The 8,367-nt window shown below is 41.9% G+C and overlaps 1 pseudogene; it reads right to left on the bottom strand.

The window, feature by feature from the left end:
- Positions 1-1,746: 1,746 nt before the first annotated feature.
- LOC101537813 (jupiter microtubule associated homolog 2-like) lies at positions 1,747-7,352 on the bottom strand (annotated as a pseudogene).
- Positions 7,353-8,367: the final 1,015 nt, after the last annotated feature.

Here is an 8,367-nt window from a genome sequence, read left to right as displayed (position 1 = left end):
CACTTACAAAATGTAAAAATAAGATGTTCCTATCAAAATTATACTGATTTTAGCACAGGTTTGTTTTTGGTATAGTTCTTAAAGAGTTGGCACCAAATCTATGAACACGTTTTAAGGCTTAATAAAACCAAGGAGCAACAAGGTTGTTGCAGTGGTGACATAACAGGGCTCCCAGCAGTGGGGGAGGCCTACCTGTGGCAGCTGGACACTGGCTCCAGCTCGGGCCTTCTTCATTCCCTCTCCAAACCCCATCTCCATGGCTACTCCGGCCAGTGCAGAGAGCCAACTTTTTCTCATTTAACTAGAAAAATAAATGTTTGTATGGGGGGGGGGGCGTGGGGGCAGGGGAGCTGTAAGGCCAGCAAGAGTTAGGAGTCTTGATCAATCTAGAATCGCCTAATCATTTTGCATTTTGTTGTGTTTTAAAAAAGTTAGGGGCCGGAACAGTAGCACAGTGGGTAGGGCATTAGCCTTGCACATGACCAATCTGGGTTCACATATGATCCCCCAAGCACTGCCTGGAGTAATTCCTGAGTGCAGAGTCAGGAGTAACCCCTAAGAACCACTAGGTGTGGCTCCCAAACAAAAACAAACCAAAAAAGAAAGAAAAGTTAGAATCAATAGCTTGTGACTTCATCCCCATGTCACAAGTTGAAACTAGTGTGTGGTGGTCTCAGACACCTGAAAATGCTCTGGACAAAAACAGAAGCACCTGGAAATCACTTGGAGACAGGCTGCCCATGGGTGCAGCTCCAACTGCACGAGGCTTGATGGTGGGCCGGGCTGTGGCTTGGGGCATTCCGTTTCACCGGCCAGGCCACCAGACCGCTTTGGTAGTGCTGGGAAGCACAACTGGAGGTACTTTTGGAAGATGAAAGCAATCCCGTCCGCCAAATGGAGGCCTTTGTCTACTGGCCATGGCCTCCTGGGTGGGGGCCCACTGACTATGGCCCAGGGCAGCCTGAGCAAACCTCCCCTTCTCTGTGTACCTCACTAAGGGGTTTTTCTAGAAAGGCATGAGACACCTGAGCCCAAAGTGAAGCTGGTCCTTGAGGGTTCAATCCAGAGCATGGCTTCTTCCCACCATCAAAGAGGAGACCCTGGGGCTGGAGCAATAGCACAGTGGGTAGGGCGTTTGCCTTGCACGCGGCCAACCCGGGTTCGATTCCCAGCATCCCATATGGTCCCCTGAGCACCACCAGGGGTCATTCCTGAGTGCAGAGCCAGGAGTAACCCCTGTGCATCGCCAGGTGTGACCCAAAAAGAAAAAAAAAAAAAGAGGAGACCCAGTCTGTGGGGGCTGCGCTACACTGCCCAGTGGCAGGGGCACTTGGGAAAGAGGGTGGCCTCTGCCAGCACCAGGCCAGGGGACCAGCAGCTAGGCTTTTGCTGACCACTACGATGGAAAGTAACAGAGATGGAGAGAGTGGCCATGGCTCAGGAGAACAATGTGCAGAGGTCAGCAGCTAGCATGGGCTCTGGGGGCCTCCCCAGAGACCCCCACGGTCTTGCCTTTGGCCTGCCCCTCCCCACAGCACCGAGTGCTACTGAGGCTGTGCCACCCCAGCCCCCACTCACACCAGCCCTGGTCTTCACGCTGGGGCCTGCAGAGGTGGAGGTGGAGACCAGGGAAGCCAATGGGCTTCAGCATCTATAATGAGGTTGAGCCCCCAATAATGACAGCAGGAGCACTGGCATCTGAAAGGTGAGGTCTGGGCTCAGAGGAGGGGGTATGGGCTTCTGGCCTCAGTAGAAGGAGATGCTGGATTTGCCTCCAGGTGGATTGAGGACTTTGTTATGGGAGCGTGGCCAGGGCCCCAGCCTGGGCTCGTGGCTATCGAGTTTGAGCGTGGGTGCAGGGCTTGCATTATCTGCTGCCTGACCAGGCACTTCTCCAGGGGCCGAATTGGCTGCAACTGTTGGCTCCGGCTCCAGTTCACCACCTTCACACATGAACGCATGGTCCTTGGATTTGTTGGGGTGTGCCAAGGGCACAGCAGCAGCCACGGGGGACCCAAAGATGTTGCTGGTCTTGCCCCTTGGTGGATTCAAGCGCTGTCAAGGCTGCAGGGGTGCTGGTGCCTCAAAGATGCCGCTTCCTTTCCCTCCTGGAGGGTTGGTCCTCTTCGGGAAGCTCTGAGGTTCCTCAGCGGGCCCAAAGATATTCAACGCCATCCTGTTGGGCCGACTTGCTGGAGTGGCTTCTGCTGCGCTGCCAAATGGGCCACTTTCTTCTCCTGGGGGCTTCATGGGCCTGGAGCCTGCAGCACCGTCCGCGCTCTCTGGGCCCCGGAAAATGTCCTAAAATTTAAAGTTTTTAAAAAAGAAAGCAAACATAGACCTTTTCTGGTTGATTGGTTGACAATATACTTCTTGTTCCTTATTTTACTAATAAAAAAACAAATTCTACTTTGGTATTATTGTTGCTGTTGTTGTTAAATTCTCAGATGTGTGATTATTGTGATGCACAAGTTCAAGAAAATATAATCTTTTGGATCTAAAATTTATGCTATAGGAAACGCTCAAAGGGAACACCTGCAATTTTAGTACAACAATTACACTTATCATTGAAATTACAATTTTCATTGTATATTTACATTAATTACATTATATGTGAAGTAGACAAGAATTCCTAAGGAATTCTGGTGAATTCCTTAGGAAGTAGGTGACTGGGCTTTTTTCCCTCTCTTTTTATTGAATAAATTAAGTTCTATTTTCTACCTTAGTGTTGAAAGGGATTAGAAGGATTATTTTAATTTCTCAAGTTTCAAAGTAAGTGATGACTTTATATTTAGTCTACTCATGAAAATAATTTCCTTTTACCATGCTGAGGTGTTAAAACTGCAATAAATATGGTAATTATTATTTAAAAATTTTACAGCACAGGAAGTGTGTTAGTTCTTGAAACAAAATTGTAGACAAGTCAGACAAGCTATTTAAATTTCCAGATATCATGGCTAAGAGTAATGAGTTGTTCTCGGTACTCTTGCTAAAATTATCATAATTTTTTTGCATCATACTCATATGCACATGCCCTATCCAAATAATCTGACTTTCATGGCTTAAAAGTCTGGAATTTGTTCTCTTTCCATTAAGTTTTCAAGAAGAAGAAGCTATAGACCAAGATAAAACTTTTCAACCTAAATCACTTAGCAGTTGGTACCATTTTGCTTCTACTTTCTAAATTAAGTATATGCCTGCGGATGTTAAAGCAATCAACTAAAAATGATCTGAAATGCAAAAAAAATCATATGCAGACGAGTATTCTTTTTCTGAATAGTCACTCTTTTTGTTCACTAAATGAGCACTGGTTTTCTTCAAGTATAATTATTTGTGTATGTCTCTCTTCTGAGGAAAGGCAGCTAGCTGTGCTGTTAGCTCTGTTTTACTCTTTAAGTTTTAAAAATCTTTGCAATTAGCATTAGAAAATATGAATAAGAACTTTTTTAAGGCAAGTGATGGGGTAAGCATAAGTGTGCTTTGCCAAAGAATTCTAACTCATCATGCTCGAATAGATTGAAGGTAATATCATCTAAAGCAGCTCATGGTAAAGTGTGCTGAAGCAAGAAATAGTTGATAATGTACTTAGTTGATTAGACAATGAAGAGTCCTCCTGTGGCATAATTATGCTGTCATCTCTGATCCTTCAAAAATGTTTTCTTTAGCACTCTTGTTTCTCCTATTTGCAGTGGACAGGAAGTAAAGATTTACTTTTATTTTCTGAAGACAGGGACATGAAATCACTGCATTTTGCAGTCAATCAAATGAAAAAGCTAGATAATAAGACAATAGCAATACACTTAATCCAGTTTATGTCTCCCCATAAACTAAAAATGTGGCGAGCAATTTCTTTCCAAATAATGAAACTATAATAACAGTTGATAAAGATGAAATAGTGGCAGGATCAAAACAATAGTACAGTGAGAAGGGCATTTGCCTTACATGCAGCCCACTTGGGTACAATTCCCAGCCCCTGAGCACTGTTAAAAGTGATTCCTGAAGGCAGAGTCAGGAGTTAACTTGGAAACTGCTGTATGTAGCCAAAAATTTAATTTAAAAAATTATAAAGAATGTAAAACTAAAATCTCAAAATCTCAAAAAAAACCCCTGAGATCTTGAAACCATAAAAATTCTTGAAACCGCAAAAAATTTCTCAGATATCCAGTTCTGGCTGAGACCTTCAAGGCAATCTTGAGAGCAGGGCAGACCATGTTTTTATCCCACCAAAGCCCTGGCAGCTGCACTCACACCCGAACAGCAGTTGCCATGCTTCCGGCTAGACTCACCACCTCACGACTGACCTCCACTGATATGCCAACCTGCCAAAAATTTCAGATACCCTGGAGATTTTTTGTCTGAAAACTCTGGGCCTTCTTGGTGTCAGCATGAAAAATTTCCCCTCACCTCCCCATACTTCCAGAAGTCCCGGCAGCCACATCCATGTCCCACTGCCATCACCATGCAAGCTCATCTATTGATCTATTCCAGAGACTTTTAATTAGATCTTGAAAAAGATCAACTAGCTGAAAAAAATTTCTCTGATGCCCAGTCCTGGCTGAGACCTCTGGGACAATCTCAGGAGGGGACCAGGCCAAGTTCCCATCTCACTAAAGCTCCACCACCTTCTCCCACACCCCCACAGCTGCCACCACTCCTCTGGCCGGACTCCTCAGTTAAACATTCTGGTTCTCTGGAGTGACATCTCCAAACTCTACAATACGAACATCCCAGTAGGAGCACACTAGATTGGAAGGGAATGTAATGTAGATGCCAACTAATCTTGACTAACAAAAACATTAATACAGAAAACTTCACTTGTAACAATAGCTAAGTAAATCTCCAGACAAGGAATTAATGTCCCCATGCAATTTACACAAATTTTCTTTTACTGAAGTATTTTTTATCATTTTATTAACCACTTAGTGGAAATGAGCAATATAAAATAAATTATTGCTTGGGGCTGGAGTGATAGCACAGCGGGTAGGGCATTTGCCTTCCACGCTGCCGACCCAGGTTTGATTCCCAGCATCCCATATGGTCCCCCGAGCATAGCCAGGAGTAATTTCTGAGTGCATGAGCCAGGATTAACTCCTGTGCATCACCGGGTGTGACCCAAAGAAAATAGGGACAATGGTGGAGGTAAAGTGGACTATAAATTCCTGCAGCAAATGTATCATGAACAACTTTGTAAACCACAATGTTTAAATAAAAGGTAGGGGGAAGAATGCAAAACTGTTATGGATTAAGGTCTAAAATGACAACAATAAAATTAAATGCATTTAAATTGGATTAGATTCCATGCTAAGATAAAACAAAAATGCTTTAAAGGATTTTATGGGAAAGCCATTTTCCCATAATTAAAAATGCCTGTAAATCAGAGTATTTTAGAAACACCAACTTTCATTATTCAACCAATGAACCAAATTTACTGTGGTTCTAAAAGACACTGTTCTTAGAAAGTAGTCCCTGGATTTTTAAAGATAAAGAGACATGATGCCCTGTCCCCTAGGCTAGGATTCATTTAAAATGCATATAGCTCAGTGTTAAAGAGATAGCTCAATAGACTGTGAGCATATACTTGGATGCTGGAGCCCCGAATTCAATCCCTGGCACCAGTGACCTCCAAACTCTGCCTAAAGAAACTCCCAAGCACTGAGACAGAAGCAGCACCCAAATACGCCCAGGTATGGACCAAATTCCCTTAAAATCATATGCATATAGAGTTCAATTAAACAGAAGAATATTTAACAATTACTCACCTCAATTACTAAAGTATATGTGTGTTTATATGTGTGTGCATAAGTGTGCACTTGCATATGAATATGAGTGTATTCTCTGATTTTTTTCATTATATACCAGTTAATAAGTAAATTAAAAATATGTGCCAAGACCAACATCACAATTACCCAGCATTCTGGTTTGGCAACCTTTAAACTACCAACCATTCATTTTTCCCACCACTAAGGGGATTCCTTGAGTGTGAAGTTTTCTGTCATTGTGCACAAGGCAGATCCAGAGAAACCAGAGCAGGTAACCCTACCCCTTCTCAAACTGTGGGGGAAGTTTACTGTGGACATAGAAGAGAGGAACTTATTTGAATGCTAAGAGTTATTTGTTCACATATGAAAGCATAAAATCAATGCAAGAAATGTGGAAGTACAAAATCAAGTAGAGAATAGTACTATTAGGATAAGAAAGGAAGATATGAATGGTGCTATTTAGTGTTTGGCATGCTGAAGCAGTAACTTGTTAGAGGCAATCATGGAAATGGATATTTATTATGCACCTTCTTGTTTAAAGAATGGCATTAGCCTCTAAATGTGTAAGTTCACTCATCAAAAAATACAATCAATATGCAAAATTCTGTACTTGCATCATAAAGAGATTGTCTCCTTATGTGGAAGATTAGAGGAAACTGGTTTCCTATAAGCTGCTGTTTAGAATCTAATGAAAAACTTCAATTTATTTCAACTGAGATTAAATCTTAGCATACCATCTAATATGCAGTACCATAGCTGGCATGCTTGATACACTAGTTCTAAAGGAAAACAGATGAATAGTATAATTGTATTTTCAAAATACTTAAAACAGCTTTGATGTGTAGAAAGTCACTTCATTTTTTGCCAACAAATAATGTCAATATTCCTTTGATCTTTAAGAAAAGGCTATTTAAAGCAACCTTGTCAGAACTAGTATATACTCTGGTGAGAAATCTTTTTAAAGTATAAACCCAAAGCTCATCATATCACTACCACAAGTTCAGCCTAAATCTCTTTATAAATATGCACTAACTTAAATGTGAAGAGGAAACTTTTGAAGGACTTAGCCAAAAGTATGTTTCTAGCATCTTTCTTAAAATTCTTTCACAAAACAAGCAAAACAGATTGTTAAATTTCACAAGAATAGTTACACATGTAGTTTCTGCCCTCCAGTCCATATGTACATGTCTCAGACTTTGAAATTGCAGTTTTTGCTTTGGGGGATACAACATTGACTAGAGGAACATAATTGGGATCCAGAGATTGAGACTTGTTTCAGAATCTTAGTTTCTTTAATATTTGGTCTTAAGTTGAAGAAGTCCCATGAATCCCCAAGTCTGTTTACAATACCTGTAAAAATAAAATACAACAGTGCTTTTTAACAACTCACAAAGGGTATTTATATATCCACCCTAATATCACTTGAAAATTAATTTAAAAATTTAAATCATTGTTGATTTTTGCTAATCCCTAGTTCATTTGCATCATCTCCCTGAAATTTGCCTGTGTTTACAACTAAGAGATGAAATGTGAAAAATCATGTGGACTAGAGAAATAGTGTAGCAGGAAATTAAGGATGCTTACCTTGTACATGGTAGACCTGGGTTTAATCCCCATCACCCCACTTGGTCTCTCAAGTTCACCAAGAGTAATCTCTAAATGCAGAACTAGGAATAAACCCTGAGCACAGCTGGGTGTGACCCTCACTTCTAGAAAATAAAAGTGAAGAATTTCTGTGTCTATCCTGAGAAATACCAAGACTAGTGTTAGCCACAGACACATTAACAAAACTGTGGTTAAGTATGAGTTCAAATAGTGTGGGCATGTGACTCATGCTTTTGATAGTAGCTGCCTCCCCACACCAAATGGCCAATGGAGATTGACGTAAGGAAGAAGGAACAACAGGGCCAGGCTGATTGGTGAGCAGTTGCAGTTTATTCCAGTCTCCATGCGCCCCATATTCCAGACTCACACTGCCTCCCATTCCAGTCTCCTGTGCCCTGTCTCCCAGCCTCCGTTATAGAGAAATCCTCAGGATTTGTGGGTAGCAAATACACACAGATGTGGTAGCACAATCAACATATGTAAAGCCCTTCCCTCAGGGGAAGCTTCTTCTAGGACAAAATCTCATCCTGTAAGGAGATCCACCCAAGAGAGGAATTTCATCTAAGGGCATATATCTCCTTACCTTAGTCCAAATCCATTTAAACAGTCATCTTAAATTTACTTCTTAGGGGCTGGAGTGATAGCACAGCGGGTAGGGCGTTTGCCTTGCACGCGGCTGACCCGGGTTCAATTCCCAGCACCCCATATGGTCTCCTGAGCACCGCCAAGGGTGATTCCTGAGTGTAAAGCCAGGAGTAACCCCTGTGCATCGCCGGGTGTGACCCAAAAAGCAAAAAAAAAAAAAAATTACTTCTTAATAATATTTCTAGTCATTTTGTATGGACATGGTAAGAGAAATATTAAGTTTAAAGGGTGGATCTCCTCTCTTTTGGGAACATCTCACTATAGATCCCAGAATACAGTCCTCAGTCCAGATTCATCCTTCCTAAGCCCAGTTACTTCCTTTTGGGTCATTTTATCCATGACCATGCTCTTAACTTAT

Source organism: Sorex araneus, chromosome 4, assembly GCF_027595985.1.
Source record: "Sorex araneus isolate mSorAra2 chromosome 4, mSorAra2.pri, whole genome shotgun sequence".
Classification (NCBI taxonomy): Eukaryota; Metazoa; Chordata; class Mammalia; order Eulipotyphla; family Soricidae; genus Sorex; species Sorex araneus.
The sequence above is the reverse complement of the archived record's forward strand: the minus strand, read 5'-3'. Positions and strand labels throughout refer to the sequence as shown.